This window comes from Meleagris gallopavo, chromosome Z (genome assembly GCF_000146605.3).
Source record: "Meleagris gallopavo isolate NT-WF06-2002-E0010 breed Aviagen turkey brand Nicholas breeding stock chromosome Z, Turkey_5.1, whole genome shotgun sequence".
In the NCBI taxonomy this organism is placed as follows: Eukaryota; Metazoa; Chordata; class Aves; order Galliformes; family Phasianidae; genus Meleagris; species Meleagris gallopavo.
The window spans coordinates 20,215,440-20,242,406 of NC_015041.2; the positions used below are offsets into that span (position 1 = coordinate 20,215,440).

Sequence of the window (26,967 nt, forward strand, 5' to 3'; positions counted from 1 at the left end):
ACTCAAAGCATGTCCACATGGCATGCAGCTTTTCCACTGTTGTCCCACAAGCCACTGTGGCTTTTTTCTAGACTCTGCTAGCATTAAAAATGAAGAGCAGGGGAATGTGAGGCAGAGACAAGATCTCCAAGCTAGCAGCCACTCCTCCCATACCCTTTCAGGCAGTGGCTGTACCTGTTTGTGCTCATGGCTGGCATCCCACATAGGTTTGGTAGGTTAGAACTCAGTCCCACAGAGGTGTGTATGCGAGTGAAATGTGTGCATGTGTGCCTATATATATACATATACATATGCAGAAGGCTAATTTAAAGCAGAAGGTTCTTCCATGTGTTGCTGAGTCAGAAAACTAGCCACTCATCATCAAGTGAAGCATGCTTCATCCCCAAGAGTGGACAAAAGCCATCACTGCTCTCCAAGACTGCACATACTTAATTTTCTCGCTTGCACAGGCCATTGACAGAGAGGAGTCCATGCAGCCCCACTCCCCAAGAAGCCACCAGTGGGACAAGACTGGTGTGCTGTTGCTTCCAGAATCCCCTCCCGCATGCTCTGGAGCTGGCCACCTAATGGTAATATAGGGCTGTACACCCTGGGATGGAATGGCAATGGAAGAAAAGTAGTGTTAGAAAAGCTGTTTGCATAGTGCTTAAATCCTCCAAATTAACATCTCTTGGAACCAGCAGCATTTTTCCCAAGAAAATACAAAACCCTCAGAAATGTGTTTCATCTTGACTCTTCAGATCAAACTCTGGATCAAAACTGACAGCTCTCTGCTTGGGCAATCCAGACATATGATCTAGAAAGAAAAGGGCAATGTAGTTGCTACAGGGAAATTCTAGGAAAACAAGAGCAGTGTAATGGCATTGTAAGTTCCCTGTGGATATCCAGCCTTCCTGTGGATCCCATCATTGCCTGCCTGGTGTCCACATTCCTGGGGGTGCTGGACCTCCAGAAGCCAATGTGTGACAGTCCAATGAAAGAGCTGTATCTGAAGACCATCCTGGGCTCTATGACGGTTGCTGCTTGCAGAGCTGGTGGCCATCCACCCAGTCAAGTCTTCAAGCCCATGGGCCTCCTGCACCGCATGTGAACCACATTGGCACAAGGAGTGCTGACATGTCAAATGGAACCTGTATGCTGTGCAAAAGCAGGTGTGCAGGCATGTTTGCATCTGTGTGAGACAGTACACACCTGGTTTGCTGTTCCCAGTGGTGATGCTCAGGGCAACTCTGTAAGCCTGAAGGTCTGTGCCTGGCACTTGCATGTGGAAATCAAACTCTATAGCTAGATTAAGGATATAGAACAGGTATGTTTATTTCAGCGGTGCGCATACACTGTGTGCAAGGGATATAGATCCACTAACTCACACATCATCAGGAAAAAGCGTGCTACAGATATAGGCTGAACTAATACATAATCAATAGTTTTCCAGGAATTCAGATACTTATTCATTACATTCCCAAGAGTTCATTAGCATGCAGACCCTCCCCCTTCACATGCATAGTGGGTCATAGGATGAAGATTTGTAGTCTTCCTCGCGAAGGCTTCGTTGTCTTCCTTGCTGTAAACTTCTGACCTTCCAGGGGGGCAGCCCCCCAAACCTGTTTCTTCATGCCCTGTAGACATCTAATCACCTCCCTGCCAGCTGTCCTCAGGCTGTTCTCACACCCTTATCCTTATGGCCTTCATTCTCCTCACTATCCCAGACCCAGTGTCTGCCATCCCTTATTTTTCTAACAAGCTCTACATTCTTGCTTCTATAAACTATCCCTAACTACCCCTATTCTCAGTCCCTGTGAAGCCCTTTTCATGCCTTTTACTTTTTTATTACGGGGCCCTTCTCACCCTTCACACTGCACTTGGAATATTTTCCTAGTGATGTGGGTGTTCATCCAAGACGTCCATTCAGTTTCACAAAGCTTCCAAATGATGTCATGAAGCTGTAGCACTGCATTTGGAGCCTCACAGCCTCTTTAGTGAACTCTGGGACACTGTTCCATTTGCTGCAGGTTCTCAGATCTAAAAGGGAATAAAGAGAACTTATGTCTCAAGGGTACTCTTAGTTTAAGCTTGTTAATTACTGTAACGTACAGTTATTACAGTAATGGAGACCATGAGCAGATAAGAAATTCTGCTGTGCTTAAGAAAACACCATTAAATAGTTATCAGTAGAAACTGTAAATATCTTCTTTTCCCCATGAAGCAAACCTCCCAGTGTATTCATTATGAGCTCACTCTATGTTACAGGGAAATAATCCTTTTTGCAAGACTATTTATACACCACAGCGTGTGCAAGCACTTTGCTTGCTCCTTCTCCAGTCTCAAAAAGCAATGGGAATGTATGAACGTGAGTAATATAAGAGGTAAGCACCATGGGTAAAGTGCAAGTGCAAACTGGGCCTGCCTGCCATAAACTGTGACTGTTATTTTCCTGGCCTCCATATCCATAGAACGAGAGCGTTCTGAAGAAAGCCTCTGCCCTCTCTTCCACTCTAACACAGTGCCAAGGTGGGGAAAGTGGCCTGGCACTGCAGAAAAAAAGCAAGTGAGAGAGGGAAGTGTAACTCTTCTATGCTGTGATGGCTGCTTGCTAACTTCTGTTCATAGGAACAGTGCAGTACTTTTTACTGAAATCAGAGGAAGTCGGCTTTAAAAGAAGAAAATAATGTTTAAAGAAGGGCTGTTTGCCTTCACACCAGACTCATTTTTCACAGTCTGTTTCTATGTATCTGAAGCCAGGCATTGATAATGGGAACCCTGGCATGGCTGCTCTCGAGTGAGCGGCATCAGCAGCTGCTGCTGCAGACACCAAAACAGCAAAGCATGCAATCTCACTGCAGCCATGGCTCCATCGCTACGGACTGCAGGATTTGTCCTAATCTACATTTTCCTCCAGTGTTCAAAAGTTCCAAACATGCCTCAAAAGACTTTCACTTTTGAAAAGATGGTATCTAATTGACAGAAGTCTGTAGCTGATAAAACATATTTCTGAATAATCAGCTGGCATTTTTTCAGGAAGAAATATGATCTAAGTAAATGCTTGATGAGATTGGGTGTTTGGTGGTGGTTTCTTCCCCTCATCACTCCCCCAAGAAATGCTAATCTTTTATTATCAGATACCCACAAGGCTCCTTAAAAGTGCCTTTTCTCTTCCAAAATCTCTACTACCAGTGCATTTTCTGAGAGGAAAAATTTCCTTACTCTTTTGGAAAAAAAAAAAAAAAGACCTCCCCTTTTCATCCATAAGATTTCTGACATAAGGACATTTTCTTGTTTAATACATTGCTAAAGTATGCTGTTGACAGATACTCTGCCAGTAGTGATTTCCCTTGGGAAAATGAAGTAGTATAGACTTCCTTCCTCATCTGAGAAAAAAACCACATTGAAATGCGTTTTTCCAGGCAGCTGGTCAAGGAAGCAGGTGTCAGGCTTATAAGAAAGTCTGCAAGTTCTGCATCATAGATCTCTTTTTCCCCTGCTCAGCTGAGGGCAATACCCGTATCACACTGAGACCATTCCTTGTGTGAGTAAGAAAACACTTCCTTGTTACCCTAACGCACATTTAGACTATGCTATATATAATTTGACAATCATTCTCCTGCAAGTCATAAAAACAACTTCCATTTCACATTCTCTGTATTTTCTGCCACTGCTATCTATGATTTGTGCAAATACTTTGGCTGTTTGTTTTGAATAGTTTTCAGACTTGGGCTATATTTTCTAATTTCATAAACCTACTTCCCACCCTTTCTCCTCTTCTTTCTCCCTTCCAGCAGCAGGCATCAAGCACAAGACTGCTCCTCTTTTTTCCAGATGGGACCAAAGTCCCCATCCACGCACATAGGCCACCCATGAGCTCACTCCCTTCACATAGGGTTCCTGGCAGCATTCCTCTCCCCAGCAAAGTCCCAGGCTCTGGCCAGAACTGCAGCACCATACCTCCATATTGCATGGCCACACAAGGCCCCACAGCACTGAGCCCATTCAGTTGCCCTGTGCATCCTGTCCCATCAGCTGGCTGCTTTCTGCCCTCCACTGATCTGCAGGCAGTGAATCCATGGTTATCACCATGCTTTGTGCGCCTTAGTAGAAAGCAAGCTGGATTGAGTGGATGAGAGGAGATCATATTGCATTTCATTGTTTCAAGAAGTGTTTGTCAGGCAGGTACACTATCATATGCCATGGCAACAGCTGATGGAAGAGGAGATGTTATAAATACGTGTACAAGACAGAAGTCATTTGGGAAGCCAGCGAGGGTTACTTCATGATGCTATATATTATCTTCCTTTTATAATTACTTCATTTTATTATTTCCTTCTTCATATACTCCAGCTTTGCAAAGAGGAAATAAAAAAAGTAGCTTCTCAAATTCAGGTAAATTTTCACTCAGATAAATTTTCACTGAAGTCATATTTATAAGAGTGATTATTGTATGCAGGTGATTTCCTTCAGTAAAGGCTGAGAGTGCCTGTTGTTCTTCTGTGGATGAAGTGAGGTAAATCCCTATGAATTCAACAAAAGGAAATAAAAACGAAGGGAAAAAATAAAAGCAAGTGGCATGCAGACTTAGAGAAATAGGTTATTAACCATTATAAACAAAGCAATGAAATCCTGTTAGTCACTGTTAGAGGTAACAGCAACAAAATAAGAGCTTTGTTTCTCATTTTGCTTTGTTTTATAACATGTTTTTTATTAAGGTACACTACTTATGAAGCTATTGTTATATATTTTTCCTGCACGTTTCTGTCTTTCTTCTCCTAAGTCTTCCAACAAAGTATCCCAGCTCCCCTTATACTGGTGTGCACACTCACCAGATAAGAACATATTCAAGCGACTTGTCCAAGTTGGTCCTGATTGCCAAATGCTTAAGGGTGTCTTCTTATGTTTTAACTCCAAGTTAAATCATTAATTTTGATCTCCTATCTAGTTATTTGCTTTCATAAAACTTACAAGAACTCATTTATCTTTAAATCTTCTGCTCCTCTTTTAAATATGCCCTCAATCAACCAACAAGCTTAAAACTATCTGGAGGGGAAATGGCAGAAAAATGGACAAAACAATAGTTAGCAAGATATCCTAAGCCATATTCTGAAGGGGGGTGTGCTGAAGTCATGGCTGCTGTACAGATGGCACTATCATTTTACGTTTATTTTAAATCTCCTCACTGAACAATTCTGACACCTCAGCATGTGGGCCACAGCAGTTGTATCCTCAAGGTATAACAAGAATATGTGTGAAGAAAAGAAGGCAGATTATCTTCTGCTCATGCAGTGAAGTGAGATGCTTGAAACCGGGTCTGCCTTTTGAGCTAGATCTGAAAAACAACTTGTATTTTCAAAAAGATCATAGAATCATAGAATATCCAAATTTGTAAGGGACCCACAAGGATCATCGAGTCCAACCCCTGACTTTGGACAGCACCATCCAAAAATTCAGTGTTGTACAAACACTCTGTGAACTCGAGCAGCTTGGGGCCATCAGCACTGCCCTGTGCAGCCCGTTCCATGCCCACTCCCTCTGGTTCACACCCTGTCCCCAATCCCCAACTGCCCCTCCCCTGGCTCAGCTCCATGCCACTTCCTCGGTCCCTGTCGCTGCCACACAGCACAGAGCTCAGCGCTGCCCTCCGCTCCCTGTGAGGAGCTGCAGCCGCCATCAGGCCTCCCCTCAGCTCCTCTGCTCTGCGCTGATCACACCCAGGGGCCTCAGCTGCTCCTCATACATCTTCCCCTCTAGAGTCTTAACCATCTTTCTTAACCCCTTTTGAACACATTCTAATCTTTTGTGTAGAGTAACTCTTCTCCCATACTATTGTCCAAAGCCTATGTGGCCAGGACCCTGTTGACTGACTGGAATAGGAATGGCTACACCTACTCTAGGAAAATTTCCCAATTCTTGGACATCCATCAATGATCCAGTCACAGAACTTTTCTATATCGAGGCAGATCTGGTTGCCAGACAGCCTGCAGAGGAAATCAACATGTGTGCCACAAACTGGGGGCACAGCACTCTTTGACTAAGTGCCCAACACTGAGTCCTTCTGCAGGAACACAGAGTGTTGAATAAGTTGTATCCTTGGATGTAAATTTTGACTCCGTTACTCTTGTCACTCTTTTCAAAATCTAGATGGCAATAAGATTTCTTATTCACTGTTTCCCACCTGAAAAACAGCAGAGACTGTCTCAGAGCCTGTGTTTTTTATTATGTCTAGCACTACCCTGATGTTGTTTTGCACTATTATATGCTACTTTATTAAAAAAAAACATAGTAGTAATCCACACAAGTAGTCACATATGCGATATGCAGTGATTCAAAACTGTAGTTCCAGCTTTGCAAGTCATTGGTGTAGCTGTGACACTTTCCAGTCAACAGTATTGCAGAATAGTAAGAATGAAGGGAAGATATTTGCCAAAGTCAGATTGTGAAGAGGGATAAAGTTTACTAATATTTCTAAAAGGCCAGGCACACTTCCTGCTAATCTGTTTCAGTTAAGGTCAAGAAATTTCTGCTAAGCCAGGAAAATTGCTAGTGACAAGGTCATTTGTTCTTCCTTATGAATCAGTTCATGCATGTGACAAAGCACCAGGAAGCAGACAGAGATATTTTTCTACTGAATGGGAGTCAGTACAACATGCGTCTAGACATGCTTCACACTTGCCACTTACTGCAGCTTGAGCACATGTAGTAATCATAGTTTGTGTGTGCTTGGCCTTACAGGAATCTCTGGAGGATAACAAAATTAGACATCTAGTGAGCTAAAAACACCAACAACAGTCAATAATTTGTGAGACGGTTGGCTTACTGCAGTTCACATGCAAACCAAATCCTGCAAGTAACCTGAATGGAAGTTTAGCACTACATATAAACTGTTTGCATTTTGTGTGCACAGCTCCAGGAATAGGATTCTTGTTTACTGGGACGGAAAGCACATGAAATGTTCCATTTCACATCAGAATTGTCTACTATGGGTGATTTTCAATGATAGTCTCTAACTCTATCTTACGCTAATGATTACTGTGTGAGCAATAAACTTTTAAAAAGACTATAGCATTCACATGAAGCCATAGGTATCTGTATGAGAGCTAATAGCCTGACAGAGAAAACATGTAGATCTCTTGCAGTTTCTTATGTTGTTGTCCCCATAATTACACATGTAATAAGGAGTCACTCTAGTTAACAAACTTTAATTTCTCCTTAGCCAGAAAGAAAGAACATTGCCATTAATTAGTTACATACATAACTGCCAGTGAAATCCTGGAAGCTGTACTGAAATCAAGAGTGACCCTATCTGGATGCAGCTGTATTTTTCTCTCCAAAAATGTAAATGTGTTTTTTTTTACAAATATGTTGTTGTATAATGTAAGTCTTACTGTAAGGTCTACAATAAATATTAGACTAGTAAATACATTCATCATCTAAAATTATTTGAGGAAATGAAATGAGCTGCACTATCAGAACATGAATGAAGCAAGATTAATTCTCTAAGGATTTGTTTGCATTGCTCCATACCCTTCCATCAAAAAGTTAACTTCACATAACCCGAGCTCCCTTCATCCACTTTCATTTCTTCCCCCTTGTCTTCCAATGCCATGAATGACAGCAGGTGCTGTAATCCCAAACTGACTGTCCAGACAGTCGCTGCCAAAAGCAATCTATAACAGCTAAACTCTGCCCACAATTAATCTCCTCTCTTTCATCCAGGCACTGGTTTTCAAAAAACTTATAGGAATGCCCTTGTTAACTTCTCAGAACTCTCCTCCTGTGTGGCACTGCATTTACTTGAAATATGCAAAAAGTGGTTGGGAAGGAGAGGTGGAGAAAAGTCGTCAAATGCAGGTAGGCAGGCATATGGTGAATGGGACTGTATATGTCATCTTCTATTAGAAAGTCTGGTTAAAAATGAGAAAAATTTACTTATGAGCCAACACTGCAACTGCACTATCAGAGGGAAGAGAGATATTCTCAAGCCATGGGCAGCACAAAACCCATTGCTCCTTTGCCCTTTATTTATTCCTCACTGCTAGTCTCTTTTGTTTTCTTTTCCCTGGACTGCAGCTTGGAAAATGTGCCAGAAATCAAGGATGTTGGTTATGGGATCATTTAAGGACTTTCAGTGTAGTCTTTGAAGTTAGTCCTAAAGGCAACAAGGCTATTTCTATATCTTTAACAGCTACAATAGTCTAATAATTTGGTATTAATAATAGGCCTTAGTTTATCAGCTCAGCTACCCTAACAGAGTATTTCTGATGTGCATTTTCACTTCTTATGTGCCACTTTCAGCTGTTGCAGTCTTAAGTTAAAGATCGGTCAGAAGTATTGCATTTCTGAGAAACAGCCCTTGTGATACTTTGCAGTCAGGATATCTGTGTTGCAAGGCATGCTCCATAGTGAAGTGATAGGCATATAACAAGCTGGTTGTCTGGCTGCCACATACCACAGATTAGTTGTCATGCCTCGGTCAAAACAACAAAGCGTGAAATACTTCTCCCTTTACTGAGAAATACAACATGTCATAATAAAACACAGGCTCCTCTTGATCTTATGGAAGCAACTTCCATTATACAGTTTGTCTTAGGAAACTGTCTGAGTAATCAGATAAAACAAAGAACATTCGCATTTTCTTGCATGCATAGTTTGTACTGAGTTACATGAATTAAGAATATCATTTGTACTTCTGTCATAAGATAAAAAGGACCATGGATGAATATGAACCATTCATTTGTATGGACTTCATGTTCCAGAGAGTTTAATCAAGGTGACTGCATGTGTAATTTGCATCCGGATATATCTCAACCAAAATAGGGCAAAAATCACAAGTAACTAGGCAGCTCCTCCTCATATTCTGGGGGTTTGTCCTATTCCAGTTATATATATAGAAAGTATTGGGTTGTGAATGATGCCGGTAGGAGTACGATTGTAACAACAAGATAGCAAACATCTTTTTAGATTTCTTGAATGTGACATTTCCTAATCCACCTTCAGAAACACTTGATACTCTGCACATTTTGCCCATATTTTTTAAAATGCTAATTAGGTGCATAAGAGATCTGGGAGAGAAATCTCAAAGGTCACTTAAAGGACAAGCTTTGATGGGAACAAAAACGTACAGTACTAAAGAGGCTGTTTAAAAAAAAAAACAAACTCGTAAACCTTCCCTTCATCTCATAGAAGCACAGGCATTTTGCTTCTCTTAGTACACTGCAAATGAACTGTAAAAGCAGAACAAACCTCTTTCTGAGATAAATCTAAAACAAGGAAAAAGTGAAACAAATTTGTTCACAAGTAAATGACAAAAAGACGAAGAATCCAGCTACCAAGTTATAACTTAATCACTCCTGTATTTAGTTTGCGTTCTCATTTTTATACAAAGACTGGCATAAGAGGCTTAAAAATGTACTTTTGGTCATCATTGTACCACAGTTCTTATGTGCATTCTATGGTTCATTTACTGTCTACACACACCAGAGTTCCTTTTCTACCATATAAAGAGTGCAGTAGGATAATGGTAGACTTGTTTGGGGCAAATTGCAGTAATTGTCACTTCTTATCTATTGAGTCATTTTCCAGGTTATTAAAAGGTGACAGTCACTGAGGACTGCACTGTAAAAACTTGCCGTGTAAGTCACTCGTTGAAAGCTCTTTTAAGTTCCTGTCCCAACAGTAATTGCAGTGTTACAGCACCTGTTATAGTGTGAGAACATAGTTGAACAAAAGGTCTATGTGAAATTACAATTTTTTTTAACAAGACATCTAGTATAGGTAGAAAAAATCAGACCCATCTTGAGAGGGATGTATCCATCAGGTCAGAAACAATAAGAGCAAAATTAAAATCTAAATACATGTCAGACAAAAAGATGACACCTGTGGAGGAGCAGGGAGAAAGATTCTCACTGACTAGGCTTACTCTCACATTTGATGGAGGTAGAAAGGAGTACCCTCAACACTAGGAACTTCTTCCATATCCTGATACCTGCAAAGTCTGTTATCTTAGCAATGACTAGCTCTTCAGACACAGCAGACAGACATGATCCAGTCTAAAGCTAAATTAGTACCTGAGTGTACCACTGGCTATATCTCCCTGTCTTCTGGTAGGATAATACCTTCTTATTAATATTAAAAGTTTTATGTATCTTTTTCTTGAGCTTTGTTGTTAACTTTCAAGGAACTTTTGGTGCATATATAGCAGTGAGCATCCACGTCAAGGGACCACTCAGATATCACAAGAAATACTTAACTGGGAAGTGTGTATTTTAAGGTTACTGAATGCATGGAGATTTTGGCAGTTAGTTTGAAAAGAGAATAGGAATTGAATTAAACATGAAACAGCAGAATGAGTGCATAGAGTGAAGGAAGGATGTTGGAACAAATTTCTCATAGATTGAACCAAAAGTAGTGCCTCCTACTTATCTTCATGGAAACTATAACAATAAAGCAAACAGCACTACTGGATAGAGAAAATTCTCAGCTACAAAGCACTCTTTTTCAGTATAGCCACCAGTATTAGCTATGCATTTTCACCAGCAATGAATGAGAGCCTGCATGCTACACATAAAAATCTGCACCAGAGGAGGTGACCCACTGTCATTGCCACTGCTGAAATGCACCACCCACCCCTCACTGTGTTTCACATCCACTGTTTGGTCTCGCATCAACACTGAGCAAGTGTCAATGAATGTCAGTGGGTGCCATTTTTTTCAACATGAAGGAATTCAGTTCCACCCCTTTGCTTCATACACATTTCCATGTCAGGCACAATTTTGTGTGAGTGCTCCTCTGCTGCCATCTGTCACACAGCAAAAACATGTAATGGAATTTTGGTGGGATGGTTCAACCTCTACTGTCATAGCACCAACCTCTAACATCGTGAGTCAACATAATAAAATAGGAGCCATTACTTTCAGAGCAGCCTTTAGAGACACAATACAAGAAATGGACTTTTTTGTAGCTACATTTCATTCTATCCCTCCATGGGTTTAGCTGCTTTGTCTTTTATGGTTTTGTCAACAGTCTGTTGCTTGTTTCAATAGTCTGTTTCTTCCTGCAGTCTACAGTCTCATACAATACTGAAGGCTCTTCAGACCCTCATGAAGAACTGCAAGTTAGGGAAACTTGGGAGCTTACCCATGTATGAGGGTGAGGGACAGCCCCAAGGGCAGAGTTGTCTCAGTACCTCATGGAACTGGCTTTTGCAAGAGGAATAATGAATGTGGAACTATTTTCAGAACAAAACACAAAGCCCATGTTCAGTTTGTTTGTGGTTTGTTTTTTTTTGTTTTTTTTTCACACACTCCAACAGCACAATTACTCCCTTGTGCAAAGACAGACCACAAAACTCACTGTTAGAAATGTACGCATAGACCCTCTACTATGTGATCTGGTTTTCAAAAAGTTGGGAAGGTGACAAGGAGTGTCATGTACCAGGGAAACAGGATGAGATGCACATCCTGACAGGCACGTGATGAACAGAGTAGACCCAAGACAAGTTTATGTAGAAAATCCATCTGCGTACTGCTTGAAGGGCTACCCAAGACAAACGTCTCCATGCTTAATGGTGAAGAAGTAGGGTAGTTGGCTCTTGTTGTTTTTTTTCAGAAATACACAGAGTCAAAGAAAGAAGCGAACCCTCAAAACTTTCTGGAGCAGTATTCAGGGACATTTTAGTCAGTGATGAGAGCTGCCTTGCCCAAGAAAACGTTTTTGCTTAAACACATCAGATACAATACCCCCAAACTTCTCTGAAAGTGGCCAGTGCTGGAGGATTCTTCATGAAAAATGAAATCCTAGTGAAAAATTATCTTTACCTCTACCACGCATCCACTAGCTTTTTAGTTTTTCCTTCTGATGATGATGTGAAGATGAAAAGCAGATAAAGAGCAAGAATAAATTCCTCTTCAATTTCTTAGCTTGTGATAATATAAATTTCTTCTTGGGCTGTAAAACTAAACTGGAATCTGCTATTACGTTGGTAAAAAAATGCTGAGTTCCAGATAATATGCAAAGGAGTCCGTGAAACACAGAACTGTAAAAGGAAAACTTTCAGATTAAAAGAGAGAATTATGAAAGTGCTGTTGATTATTGTTAGAAGGGTGAAAAAGTTAACATTTCATAAATGATGCCTAAGACAGTCTTCAGCTCCTAATTCTGTATGCTACAAGATCACAGTAAAAATTTTTGAACATTGGAAGTACAAGACTCCTTGAAAAGGCAACCATACTTGTTTGGAAAGTACTTAGAATAGAGTTACAAACTTCTTCCGTTTCATGGGATTTGAGAAATCTGCACTAGTACTTTGGGGAAAATTTCTAAAGGGCTGTGGAGCAGGTTTTCAGCAAGGGCAAAATGTGTAACTTTTTGCCTCCACAAGAGATACTTGCAGAGTGATCAGAAATAGGATCTCCACAGTAAATGCTTTTCACTTCACTGAGAAGTGCAGAGAGAGGGAAGAGGCTGCCCTGTATTAAGCAGCAATGGCTGGAAAGCGCAAATTCTAGGAGTGTAGACAATGTGAAATTTCACAACAGGAACAGATCTAATTTAAAAGCAATCACACCGCGAAACGAAACAAAATCAATTCGGCATTTACCAGCTGCTCGCTAAAATTGACTGTTACTGGGAAAGTTGACTTTAACAAAATTAGTTATTAACAGATTCCTGTATTTAAGAGCACTCATGTGTTGCTACTGATGTGATTTTGCTGTATTTTTCCCTTGTAATTTGAAGTGGCATGAGTTTTGAGTGAATGTTAACACTGAAAAAAACTGGATGTCTTCTTTTTAAAGAAACACTTTTTTATAGCTAATGTAATTTATAATTGAATTACATCTGTATTTCACTTGTATTTCACCAAATTTAACACGTGCTCTTGTGTACACACAAGTTGCAATAAAACAACAAAGCCTGGTAATTAAGTCTCAGGTCTACTCCAGTGGTATCTATACTCACTCAGTATTTTACAAGGAAGATCAAATTCCATCTTCAATGACTCAAGCCATGATTCTGACTGTATTAAACCCATCACTCTCAATTAGCCAATTAATTAATTATTTCACTCATCAGAAGATGAAAAGAGGTGCAGTGTGGAATGAACTTCCCTTGTACTCATTTGGTAGTTTTTCATCTCTAAAGCACTAAACTAACATGATGGTGAATGTAAGAACATGGTTTATGAATATTCCATATTCTATCACTTCTCAATACTGCCTCTAGTACAGAGATGACAATTACCAAGATGCACAAACAGTTCCCAAGCGCCTATTGTCAACACATTATAGGGATACAAAGCTGAGAGGAATATCAGTACAGCTTGCACCAGGAAATACTCATTTTAATTGGTTTATTAGGATTAATAAAAAATCTAATCAGACAGATTTCAAAAGATGGAATATCACAAATAAGCAGTTTCTGTTCCTTGAGAAGCTGTATTTGTTTTCATAGCTATGTTCACATGACAAGTAGCATTAACTTTATCCTGATAAGCAAATGGCCATCTCTTGGAAAAACAAAAAAAAAAACAAAAAAACAACATTTTATGAGATGAATAGCTCATGTGCATATCTTATCTGCTTTGAATTGATTGAGTGTGGTTTCCTCAAAGAAGATTTAAAGTTGAGAAAATGCTAAGCTGACCTAGTTGCACACGTCAGAAGTAGTCGATTTTGATCAGCATGGTCTCAGCAAAGCAAGATGTCAAATGAAATACTTTCAGCCTCTTCAACCCATTTTGAAAAAGTGAACTGAACCACCCTGACAGCAACAGTGTTTTCAACAGTGTGGAAACTGAGTTAGTAGAACATCTCTGCATGACGAATGTGGGTGGAGCTATATGCAGTCTGTATCAAGCTTTAATTCATTATGACGATCTTTCATTTTCTCATCAACAAAAAGAATGTAGATATCAATCAGAAATTCCAGCAGAAGACAGAGAAAGCTGATCAAAACCAGACTTATTTCTCTTAAAACTTAGCAAAGAACAATGCAACTCACTCAGAATGGCTTTAAAAGGATGAAGCATACAACAAAAATCCAAATTTTGTTCCAAATAAACAGTATTTCATGCCATGTGAACTCTGAATTATATTAAGCAGTGACTTAATACAAATAAAACTGATCTGTGGAGAGTTATGTAAACATCACACTACAGTTAGCCAACATCATTTTCCATTGTAAGTGTTCATAAGAATGTTCATTCCTACCACTCTGGCTGGAGGCCATATATTAAAAGTTACACAGATGCATTCAAGACAAGGAAATCCTAAACTTTTAGTTTGTGGTAATGGCTATTCCCACCTAACTTGATCATGCTGGGACTTCGGCTCCATAGCAATAAAGCTAGATATATAATGATCACTACCAACCTTCTTTTTTTTTTTTCAGAAAAGACTGCTTTCTGCATTATTCCTGGCAGTAGCTCAGGGTTAGTTCAAAATAGCAGCTGAAACTGTAAACTTTCTATATCTCAAATTTTTGTTAAAAGAAGAAAAAAAAAAGATTCAAAAGGATCTGTTATTTGCACACCTTAATTGCTTCATCAGGCGATAGGAAGACATTTTACATCCTTGTATTCACCTTGCCTGAGTGGATGGAGAACTCTGTGCAGTAATGTCCTTTGTCCACTCCATTCCTGTATGTTGAGCCTAGGCTCAACCAGCTCTGCAATCTGGACCACATTTAAGATCAGGAAACAATTTTCTATGGTAATGCTGGATTTCAACCAGACTGAAGTGGCATATACTTGCCTACCAATGACAGCCTCTTCTTAGTGTTGGCAACTAATGCTGCCAATTCCTTCTCAAATTATTTGTCACTCTGCATTTCCCTTTCCTTTTCTATGTCTGCTGCCAAGATAACAGTCCTTTGTTTCCAGAAATCCCTCTCCCGCTCTTCTCTCCTTCAGTGTGTCCCAGTGTTGCTGCCTTTCCATTCCCACACCACTGAATACCGTATTTAATTTCTGCAGTGGTTGTCTTTGTTTAGTTTCTGTATGTTTGAAGCATCCTCTCCACCTGCAAAGTTCTCTGTCTCTTCACGTCCTATTTCTCTTCATGGTTAGTAGAATGTTTTATCTGTTACAGAGCACCAGAAACACTCAAGCTGCCATATAAATTACAAAACATGCCAACCAAAAGAAAAGAAAAGAAAATACTGCAGCCCAAATACTCACTGCTCAGTTGCCAGAGCTTCCCTTGTTCTTTTATAGCTGCCTCAGATGCTGGTTCTCATTTATACCCACTTGATTGACCTGCTGGCACTGCCAAAATGGTGTAGTGTTGTTCAGACATAAATTTTAGTCAGGCTGTAATTCTGCAGTGCAATACTCTCTCTGAACAAAGTCTAATTCATTTGGGGCATTTGCAAATGGTGAAAGTGTTATCCATAGAAATGGCGGTGCTGCACCAGGCCATTGGTATGGCAGCTGCAGTTGCACAGACAGGGTAGCTGCATCTGACTTAGGCCAAGAAATGTTTTGCTGCATGCAAGAGAGTTATAGGTTCTCTTCCCCTTCTTCACAACAACAAAATTGTATTTCATCCAGCATACAGCAGCATATGGTAGTAACTTCCTCATAAACATAAACATGGATTTTTTTTTACTGTCTTCTGTCTCTGTATGACAGGTAGTTACCTTTGTCCCTGTCTCTCCATCTTAACCATAACATTTCTTCAGACAAAAGTCATTGTGCCTTCATCTTTCCAGCACCTGGCAGCATCACCTTCCCACATTAGAGCAATTCTTGCACAGGATAAATCACTCCAGTAAACAGAGGTAGGAACACCCCAATCCTGACAAATGAATGCCAAGCAAAAAACACCTGGCTCTGATAATAAAAAATGAGCTTATAATTTACATTCTCTTTGAAATGTATTAAAAAAAAAATCTCAAAAGGAAAGATGCTGCACAAAAATGTGTGTTTTTGCTATGCAAAAATGATACATGCTATTTTAATGCTATTGAAACCATCCCGGTTTAACAATTCATCTCATAGGGTATTGTTAGCAAGAAGAAATCTTTGCCATGGGATTGCATGTGAAGCCAGTTTAAGCTTCGGAAAAGGATTAGGTATATGAATGTGGAACTGGGACCTCCAAAGCTGCGATGCTGAGGAATTCAAATTAATAATGCCCTCAATCCGACTGCCCCAGAGAGTCCAGGGGTGGAAGATTTCTCTAGGCTTTGTGCTTCGCATATCCCTCCTGATTTGTCATTCATTGCCATGCCTGATCCTTTCCTAATTCAAGATTCTCTTCCAGACCTCTTCTATGAAGCCACTTACTATTTACCTGACTTAAAGACTCATTTAGTTGGTTCCACAGTAAAACATAATAAAGTGTATGTTACCTTTTAATGTACAGGGAAAATTATCATGGTTTTACCTTAATGTGCAAAATTCTTATTTTGTAAGCATCACTTTCTCTTCCTTTATTCTTATTATTTTGTGCTCTCCAAAACTATCTTGTTACTCCTTTCCATGGACTGTTCAGAGCAAGAAGATTTACATGATATGCATCATGTATTTTTAATCTCAAGAGACATCTAGAAAACTCTGATGTCCCTATGATTACTAATAACTAAAGGTCACATAGCCTATCTTCCTTCAAATGAATCTCTTTCATACCATCTATTGTCTTGTCCATTTCATAACGCGCATACTAAAGATAATGTGAAATAAGTTAGTAGAAAAGAGGATTTATCCTGTCTTTCAGGAACCTGTCTGCTAGTCTGGTGAAGTTTGCTACAAGATTTTTACTGGAATTTACCATTGCATTTCACTCTGTTAATTCTTATTCATTCTATTATGTTTAGATAATTAAAAAAACCAACAACGCTAAATAGTTCCAGGAGCGATCACACAGGCATGTGGTGTAGCCAAGCAGAGCCATTCTTGATGAAGCTGAAATTTGCCCTCCAGAGGTTCCTTCTACTACTTGAGGGTAAGGACTGCAATTGCAGAGCTGCCAGGACTGGCTGCATGCAGGCTATATCTTGAGCTGGTCGATATCAGTACTCAGTTGAAGCACAGGACAGGCACTCCCTTCCCTTTCCAGTCCAAAGTTGAAGAGATTAGTTATCCACAACTGGGAGGCAGTGTGAATTAACTTGGCTACCTCGCACCAATAGGGATTAGGCTCACTCACAAACTCAGCTGCAGAGACAGTAGGCACTGTAAGGAGATGGTCTCTCCCCTTATGCTCTCTGCCTCTTAGCTGTTAACCAGCACATCTTAGCCTGGGTCTCTCCTGCAATTTACATATACTTCATGTGCTATGTAGACAGCACCCAGGTACTCACGCCTGCCCTTTGCTCCAAGAAAAGTCTCAGCAATTAGAAGGGATGAGCTTAAGAAGAGCATCAAAGCCATGCGTGGCTGATGAGGTAGAAATCCAGGTTGGATGCAAACTGATTATCTAATGGGGTAAGTAAAGTTGATAAGGGAGTATTATCACTTACTTATACTGAGCATTTTTTAATCTTTCCTTGTACAGGTTTTGCAAAATATGACTTTACCATAATACCTTTCTACTTACAGTATTTATCAAACAACAAGTTAAGACTTCCAGAGAGCTCATGATCACTCACCAATAGTAAAGAAGGAATATATAGTAGTAGCTCAAGATTTAGCTACATACAAATACAGCAGTGCCATAAGTGTCAAAATTTTATCTTTATTTGAGTCAAGGAGACATCAATACCTCAAGTCTTATCTACATTGCACAGTGGAACGCACTGCAAAAATTCTCAAACGTTAAAGGCAGCACAATCACCTTAGCATGTTAGTCTAACTACAAAAAGAAAAAAAAAGGCCTGTTTCCAGTACTACTTTCAGAAACTTAACTGTTATCTTTCTTGACACTAAACTGCCATGTCTCTATAGCAGCTCAACTGGGCTTCACGTTGCAGTTGCTTATGCAGTTTCCACTGGATAGATATTTCTCAAACATCTGATGTAGTAAGTGCTGGCAAGTGTGAATATTTTACTGGAGTTTGGTGCGCCCCTGCATCCAACAATACAGTACTATGGAAGTCCGTCAGCAAAAAATGGCATTAAACTCTGTGAAATTTCGTAAGACTGTCGCCATGCTCTAGCAGCCACCAGTTTCACAATCCTGTTACCCGCTATGCCACTTGCATATGTGATGTCCCCCAGTGACATCACACCTCGGCTTAGTGCTATTTCTGCTGGATGACAAAACTTGCATTCACTTCACTGGATTCAGAATTAGATTTGTGCTGAACACTAACCCAAATTCATGAGCTCCTGATTTCCACCTCCTGCTGCTGAAATGGAGTACTCTGCTGGAGTTAGAAATGGGATGCCTACTGCACTTACTGAGGTTAGTTTACCTTGTGTTTCCAGTGGAGCAGGAGAAAGGGCCAATCACATAATTATTTAAGAGCTCTGCTATGCTACAGTGAGGTTAATTATCCAACTAACATAACAAGTTTGTCTGGGTCTTGAAAGCTGCTCACTATCCCATCAATGCCAGCATTATTAGTTTTGTCCTAGTATTCACTGTAGCAGGAATGTAGCAGGCTATGTGTTAACATTGTCAGCCATCTAGACAAGAACAATGAAGGGATTTCCATTGTAGTCACCACATCTTAACTTCCTGAGCTGACATTTCATAAAATGTGTAAAAAGAACCCCACCACCACCACCACAACAATAATAAATAAACAATACCACTACAAACTGGTCCATTCCCTGTTTTCTATACAGAGTTTACTTTTCATTAGATGTTCCTGGAATTTTCTAGAGACACCCAGTGCCCAGTCCTTCCAGAACAAACCATCCAAGGAGGACAAATCCTTGAACCTGCTTCTCTGTTAGAGAAAGGGATGCTCCATGAGTTTATACCTGTAAGATGCTCAGCAGAAGTACAGCCTGGAAGATGTTCAGGTAGATAAGCCTAGCAGCATCAAACGCTCAGGAAAAGATTTCTTCTCTTCAAGGAAAAATCCTTGCCTTGCCTGTTTCCTGGCAAGTAATTACCATCTGTTCTTTACCCCACCTCCGCATTTCAAATCTGTGCTGTGTCAAGTAGAGGACTGTGTTCAGCTAGCTTTTCACAGCAAGAGCATCAACATCATGAAAAGATCTGCAGTGGTCTTTTAAACTCAATACCAGCCCAACAAACTGTATGCTCCATTAAAAACCTGCACAGACCTCATCCTACATCAACAGGTGGAAGATTTTACTGTTTCCAGACCTTCCTCATGGTGAAGAGTAAGTACAAGGATTACATGGCGGAGATACAGCAGCACAGAGAGATAATACATCTGTGAGGCATCGGCAGCAATAGAGTTTGCAGAGGCACAGCCTGGATCAACGGATTAGCAAAGCAAGACAGACAGATACATGCCTTGGGAGTGCACACACCTGTGTCCTCTCATTAGGTGTCAGAATAGATAATTAAGGATTACATTGTATTAAGAAGATCAAGTAGGACTAAGGGTGCATTCACAAACCAGCTGCATTGCTGAACTGATCCCAGCATCCATGAAGCGCTTTCTTCTTTCTTTCCCCCCACTACTCATTTCCTCCTTGTTGAGTTATACTGAAAAGACTCAGTGCTTAAAATAATAGCTTAAGAAAAGATTATATCTCACTACATTTGTAAATACTTTCCTCAAAGTATTCAAGAATTTTATAGTATGTCAATACAGAACCATATAAATTAGAGTAACACATTTCCTAAAATGTCAGCATTCCTTCCTTCCTTCCTTCCTTCCTTCCTTCCTTCCTTCCTTCCTTCCTTCCTTCCTTCCTTCCTTCGTCCCAGAACATTTTCTTCTATTAATAATTCTATGCCCACATGGGAAGAGAATCAGTGTGTCAGAGGGATCATGTATGGCAACTGTACTTGACTTGACAACTGTAGATGGAAAACACTGAACCTAAAAACTAAACCCTCAAAGAGGGACGCAAATATGTTTTGTTTTGTTTTGTTTCATTTTGAATACATGTAACCAAATAGCAGCTACTAGAGGAAACCACTCAAAAATATTTGTTTCATTTTTGCTGCTTTGTGAATATGGCTAGCACTGCACAGACTGTGTATTAGAATGGATTAACAGTTCCCCTCAGGCTTTTCTCCAGTTCTTTATGAAAGACTCCTTTTTGATAAACTACATTCTTATGTCATCTTTATTGCATTCTCCTCTTACAGTTAGGAGCATAATGGTAAAAAATAAGCTGTCTCAGTAAGGATATTAATATTATACAATTAAAAAAACTTCTGTATTGTCATCAAACTGAATATTTGTAAGTGGTTTGTATCCTCCTAATCTGAATTTCCTTGCTTATTTTCTGACTGTGTTCACCTGTAGCTCACTGGTAGTTTGATAGAAGCAGAAACAGTCATAGTCAGTGCCTGTATGGAGAAAAACAGGGAATTTGAATAAAATTAAATGAGATTAGCATCTAATAAAACTCTAAACTGAGTCTGGGAGCATGATTGGTTGTGCTTCCTCATACTGGTTTTAAAAATGCATGACACTGATATTTGGTAAATATCCAGTATATATTGGTGTGTTCTCAACAAAACACCCATAAATCTTTCATGTCACCTTACCATGCATTTCTTATGTGCTCCATTTTTGACCAAGAAGCTCACAAAGCCTGTACCAATTGGTAGTGTATGGCTGTTAGTGCCTCCAGCACAAAGCAATCTCATTAACTTTTCATGCTCATCGTGAAATACTCTACGCTTGCATATTTTCTTTAACGTGAACAAATCTAGCAGTTCTGATTCTAATCAGAAACATGACAAGAAGGGACAAGCTTTTTTCCTCCTGAAGCAGGAGCCAAGCAGATGTGGCCTCTCTGAGTCTGGGGGATACATGAGGAGGTGGCTACTCATCATGCCTGGCACTGTGTAATCCCTGGAGCTGAAGCTGTGAGCCTAATTTGGTATGGGCACTGTCTTTCACTTACTCTGGTAAATACTGGGAATTACTCCCCTGAAGAAACATGGTTACTAGGAGTATGCCCTTCTCTTCATGCTGATCCCTGTCCCCAGTGGGAAAAGCTGCCAAGGGATTTCATGCCAAACTTTTTATCAACCTTTCAGATTTACAGCTGTTGCTTCCCATCATACCACTGAATGAAACGGCGGAGGTGGTTATCTGAAAGCCTCCACACTGTTAGCATGAGACTGTATCACAGAATCACAGAATGACCTGGGTTGAAAAAGGCTTCATAGATCATCTAGTTTCAACCCCCCTGTTATGTGCAGGGTCGCCAGCACTAGACCAGGCTGCCCAGAGTCATGTCCAGCCTGGCCCTGAATGCCTCCAGGGACGGGGTATTCACAACCTCTTTGGGCAACCAAGATGTTTCAATGTGTCACCTCTCTCTGAGTGAAGAAGCTGCCACTTCTGTCTGCATCGGAAGAGGAACACTGCTTGCTGCCCCTTGCCTGTGGGTAAGACCACACCCCACCAGTGGCAGCACTGCATGCAACCCTGACGTGCCACTGACCAGGCCTCCTGCCTGCCTGTGGCGAGCAAAAGGGGACACATCCACTACACAGCCCGCCATGTTGTGGCTGAAGGTGGTGTGGTGATGAGGAGGACAGGTCAAGCCTTGGAACACCATCTGTTTAAAATGCCACAGAGTAGGTATTTGCTGAAACACATGAAAGTAATCCATTTCCACTCCTGCTCTAAGAGGACTGCATGTATTGTCCTTACTCCTCATCTATTTCCCCTGAAATCTTTCTGCACCCAATTGTATTAATGAATGTAGAACTGATGATGATGCATATCATATCAATATGGATGTATGCAGAATTAGGTCATCCTAATGGAGAGATGGCCCAGCAGCTCCGAAAGCACTGTGCCAAAGGAGAAGCAGCAAGCTGAGCCCTATTCCCTTGCTCTCATTTCATTTATATGATATGCATGAAGATAAAATCCAACATGCTAGCAATGCACTTTGAGATCCCAAAACTTGCTCTGAATTTTAGTTTTAAACATGAGTTCTTCATGTGCTCAAGTACAAATACTTTATCCCTGGGTGCCTCTAACATCTTGGTAGAAGCTGCTCTTTATAAGGAAGGAAGAGGGATAGTTTGAGAAGAGGAGACAACAGTATGTTTATACATTCTGTGAGGTGAAAAACAATTCTTAAACACTGGGAGAAGGGAAAGAATGAAGCCAAAGGGACCTATCCCCACACTGATTTACTGTTACAACCAGTGAGGTGAGTAGGACAAATGGGAAAAAGCAAGGGAGTCCCACACCCTGTCCTAGACCATCAGAGAAAATGATTCTGCCTCATAGTGCCATGAAGCTGTGTACAAGTGCAGCTGAAACTTAGTGCATCATGAACTCACCACTGTACACCGTCAGGGTATTTGCTCACATAGGGCAGAAAAAGAGAGTGCAGGATGAGTGTTCTTGCAAAGTTCCTCCAAAACAAACAAGATGTTTGTTTTCTGTGAAGTTGTAAAGTTTGTTCTTCTTTGAAGTACAGAGAGTCAGCTGTTGAAGAAAGGTCTTCTGGATTGAGCCATCTTAGAGCAGAACCTTCAAGAGGGTTGAAGAACAGGCCTGAGATGCACCTCATTTATTCATGTTGTATTCAGTACCTCCCAGACAGCAGTCTCAGTTTTGAAAGCAGGAAGTTCCTGGACTTCACCTCAAAGAGTTACACTAAAAAATTCAGCAAGTAATGAGGAAATCTTATGCTAAGAATATGATATGCTTCATTAATAATAAAAGAGATATAAAATCTGCAACCGTTACCCAGCAATATGTCAGACATAATGGCATGTAAAGCCATCTTCACACTGTTCTACCTCCTCATATCTCACAGTAGCAGTACCAAGAAGTAGATAAATTGGAGCCTGATAGGCCCCACAGACTAAGGAATTGTCGGGCACAGTGTAAGTGGTGCAACCCACAGCCCCATTATAAACAGATTTTGAGTGAAGATGCTGGTGTTTGGGTTCTCCACCCTGCCTAGACCTTCAGTAGTGCAGACCAAATGTGAAGTCAGTATGGAATACAGTGGCTACCAGGAGTTCATCACCTAGCCAAGCCCTGAGAAATGATCTTAGAAAACAAACTGTAAACCTAACTAACTTGGTTGCTCCATTGAAATGTTAATTACCATGGCAATATTTCATTTCCCATATGGTTTATTATTTAAATCCAGACAGAGTTTTTCTGATGCTAAGAATTAGAATATAAACTGCTATTCATATATATGAATTGGTGCTTGCAGCAGTGGTAATGCATGCTGACTTTCAAGGCAAACAGCACAACATTCCTGCCTGTCTGGAGTGAGAAATGCTGCCACATATTATTAAGTGGTCAGTATGAGACTGAAATTTGGTTCTAAAAAAGCCTGAGCTAGGGGAGAATAAGGGGGCTGGGATTTTTCATTTAAAAATAGTTCTTTTCCACATTTGTAGGTTGGTCTCATTTTGCAGCAGCTATATTCTGCACCAACATGTGGTAGACCAAAGATTAAGTCTCAAATTCCCAGACACTGGGTTAGAAGAGGCCAAGAATGCCACAGAAGTGGCAAGCTTAGTGTCAGGAGTTGGGGATTTGGTTGCTGTACTTTTCATCACCTCTTGTTACTTGAGCCTTTTAAGAACCTTGACATTCGTAACAGAAGTGGCTTATTCCCACCTCTTTACCAGCTCTCTTTAGGACACAGCTAAAAAGAGCCATGCTGTGTTTTTTAAAGTGGCAGTGGCATACACTGTCCTACTGGCAATAGTAATGTTACCCGTTGTATTTTATAAAGTGGTCAGGACTTCATTGGAGTGCAGAGATGTGCAAGGAGAAAAATACGAAAATAAATACTAGTGTAATCACCCAGATTTCGAATGTGTGCCAGTTAGTTATTCAGCTGCTTTATGAAGTGACCATGTTTTTTTAAAATCTCTGGCATCGAATGTGTCTGAACACCTCTTGGTTGCAGACAAACTGGTAGAATCATAGAATTGGTCAGGTTGGAAAAGACCTCAAAGATCATCAAGTCCAACCACAACCTAACCATACTACCCTAACAACCCTCCGCTAAATCATGTCCCTCAGCTCCACATCCAAACAGTTTTTAAACACATCCAGGGATGGTGACTCAACCACCTCCCTGGGGAGCCTATTCCAGTGCTTAACAACCCTTTCTGTAAAGAAGTGTTTCCTGATATCCAACCTAAACTTAACCGTGGTGCAACTTGAGGCCATTTCCCCTTTTTCTGTCACTCGTCACCAGTAAGAAGAGACCAGCCTCACTCTCACTATGGTACATGTGCTTTAAAGGACAAAATCTTGTCTGAGGCAAATACAAATCAGGGGCATATAAGTTTGAAAAAGGTCAAAGGAATACAGACATGCATCAGTGAAGAATATTCGTAGGACATCCTGGAGCACATATGCCCTCATCACATATTTGATCAGAATTCTGAACTATGGGCATAGGCTGCTGTCAAAAGGATGTGGCACTGCTGGTGTCTGTGCTAACCTAGTGGCTTAGTTACATTTTTGGGTGCTTATGCGAAGTTCTAACTGACTGCAAGATAAGAAATTACAAAGGATACATGTGGACGTGAGAATCATGCTGTTCTTTTGGATGTTCTGGAAGCAATCCATAAGAGCACGAAAGTCACAGTGCCTTAAGGGCTGTTGTAGGCTTTTTTAAGATACCATCAGAACATGAGTCTTTTTTGTGATTTAAGTCTCTCGCTCTTTATCCATATGCTACATCCTCAGCTCAAAAATTCTAAACTTCCAATTTTTGCCATTCATATGGAGTTGGAAAAGTCCAAACTCACTTATTTTTATCTGCCACTGCTCTGGGATGGAATGTTATCTTGGTTCAGTTTGGGAGTTTCTGATTATGTGCTTCATGCTCACAAGAGAAGAGCTGAGATACGCACTGGCTAAGAGCCTACTTCAAACCACTTAGCAGAAAACAGCTCAGTTCTGGAAAAGGAATGTAGGATAGTTTTCAAATATATTTCCAAATACATTTTTCCTGGATTGTCATGCTCTAGAGCATCTGGAGATCCAAAAGTCAGCTTCAGCTCTCATGGGAAATGGTAGAGGTATAAACCCAGAGTATTTCAGTGTTCGCCAGGCTTTTGCATCCTTTCCTTTTACAACCAAAATGCAACAGCAGAAAATAATATTTAATTCCACTCACATCTGAATGAATATTTGCATTTCTTTACCCTAGTGAAAGATTAGCAGTGCCTTGGAATGTCAAACCTGTAGAGGTAGCAATAATGTCCATTTGTAGATAGGCAAAGTACAGCAGCATCAACATTTGCTACCGATACTCACCTACCCCCTCTTCCAGATGCAACAAACAGCCCCTCCAACCTAAACCACTTTCTCAGGGTCTCAGACATCACTTCTGTGCTCGCTAGTGCACTGCGCTGTTGGTTTCCAACAAGGCCCTATGTACTGTAGCTATTTCAGGCTACTGTCAGCACAGAACTGTGCCAGTCCATCTTACACCAGTACTGTGGATGCTCTGACTTTTGTTGATGACTACAGAAACCAGAAAAACATTAAAGCAGCTCTCATGTTTTCCTCTAACCATATCACAGTATGACAATGCTGGATTCGAATATCCATTCCAAAGTAGGGCTGCCAGTAAAAGTTACATTTCCTAGCTGATACCTTAAGGCCTATTTTTAAGACCAGTGTAGACAGTAGGAAACTTCTCGTTGACATTGGTATTCCTTCACTTTACGGAATCACTTCCCATAATTACCACTTGGTCTGCCACTGCTCTTGCATTGGCTGTGCACTGATGTCTATAAGAGGGACTACCACACTACAGAACATCTGCACTTAATATTTTATTCCAATTGTGAACTGTCTGTGATTGAACTGAAGTTTTTCCAAATTCATTCTTTATTCAGCATTCCTCTCTGATCATTTTCACAACCATTGTCTTGGCCTATAGCTAGTTATTGTTTGTAGCTTTTGTCTTGTAGTTGCCATTAATATTTCAGACTGTTTTGGTTTAACAAAGTCGTGTAAGTCATGTTAACGTAGCAGTAATAGCAACAACGCACCATATTTCTGTGCAAATTATGGTTATGAATCTGAAATTTACTCCCTCTGAATTTTTCAGTAGTCTTGAATTTCTACTGCTGAACTGTGCTGTTGTTATCTTTGCACAGATTTGAAAGAACATTAACAGCAAGTAGATAGAAAAGGGATGTAAAATAAGCTGAAGCACATATTAACAGTTTGAAAGATTATCTTTAAGTATTTTTTTTTTTGTTTTATCTAGTGAAAGTCACTGATATTCAAGTATGAATTTAATGATCTAACTTATCTAACTTATTCAGTGAATAAGGTGATCTTTTACTTCATTAACAAGTCACTAAGATAAATCACTAGTTTTACTATCAAGGAAATATAAAAATGATAATACATTTATTTTATATAATGTGTGATTTCCTGATCTTGAAGCATTTATTTTTTTCCATTCCCGGATCAGAATTGTCTTTTGATCATATGGAGAATCAGATGTGTCAGAAGTATTCCAAAGTGTACTAAACGAAAGGGAAAAATATTATGCAGTCCTGCATGGTTTAATAAGGTTGATGTGAACATGAATATCCACCGGCTTAATAGCTTTAACTAAAAGCTGAGCATCATAGTTCTTTTTGTCTCCTGTGCTGACTTGCCCTTTTGCATAGTTTTACTGAAGTTGCACTAAGTTTTGTATTTCAGCACATTCCCACTGCATATTAAAAATGTGAAGACATGCCATATGAAGGCATCTGACAGACAGCTAGTGCTGGGCAAGATGTTTTTGCCCAAATTATTGTTACTGTATGACAGTGATTCAATGAAGTCCATTTTAGTGAGTTGCTACAGGGAAAAAAAAAAAAAAAAAAAGTTGGTAAAAAACTGGAAATGTTTAGTTTTAGATACTTGAGTTTTAGTTCTAAAGCAATTGGAAATCAATTTTCAGTATTTAATGAAAGA

The 26,967-nt window shown here is 40.1% G+C and overlaps 1 protein-coding gene across 1 annotated transcript in view; it reads right to left on the minus strand.

Moving 5' to 3' along the window:
- The window catches only part of THBS4 (thrombospondin 4), a 1,064,342-nt gene that overhangs the window by 507,791 nt on the left and 529,584 nt on the right, over positions 1–26,967 (minus strand). The window lies entirely within an intron of this gene.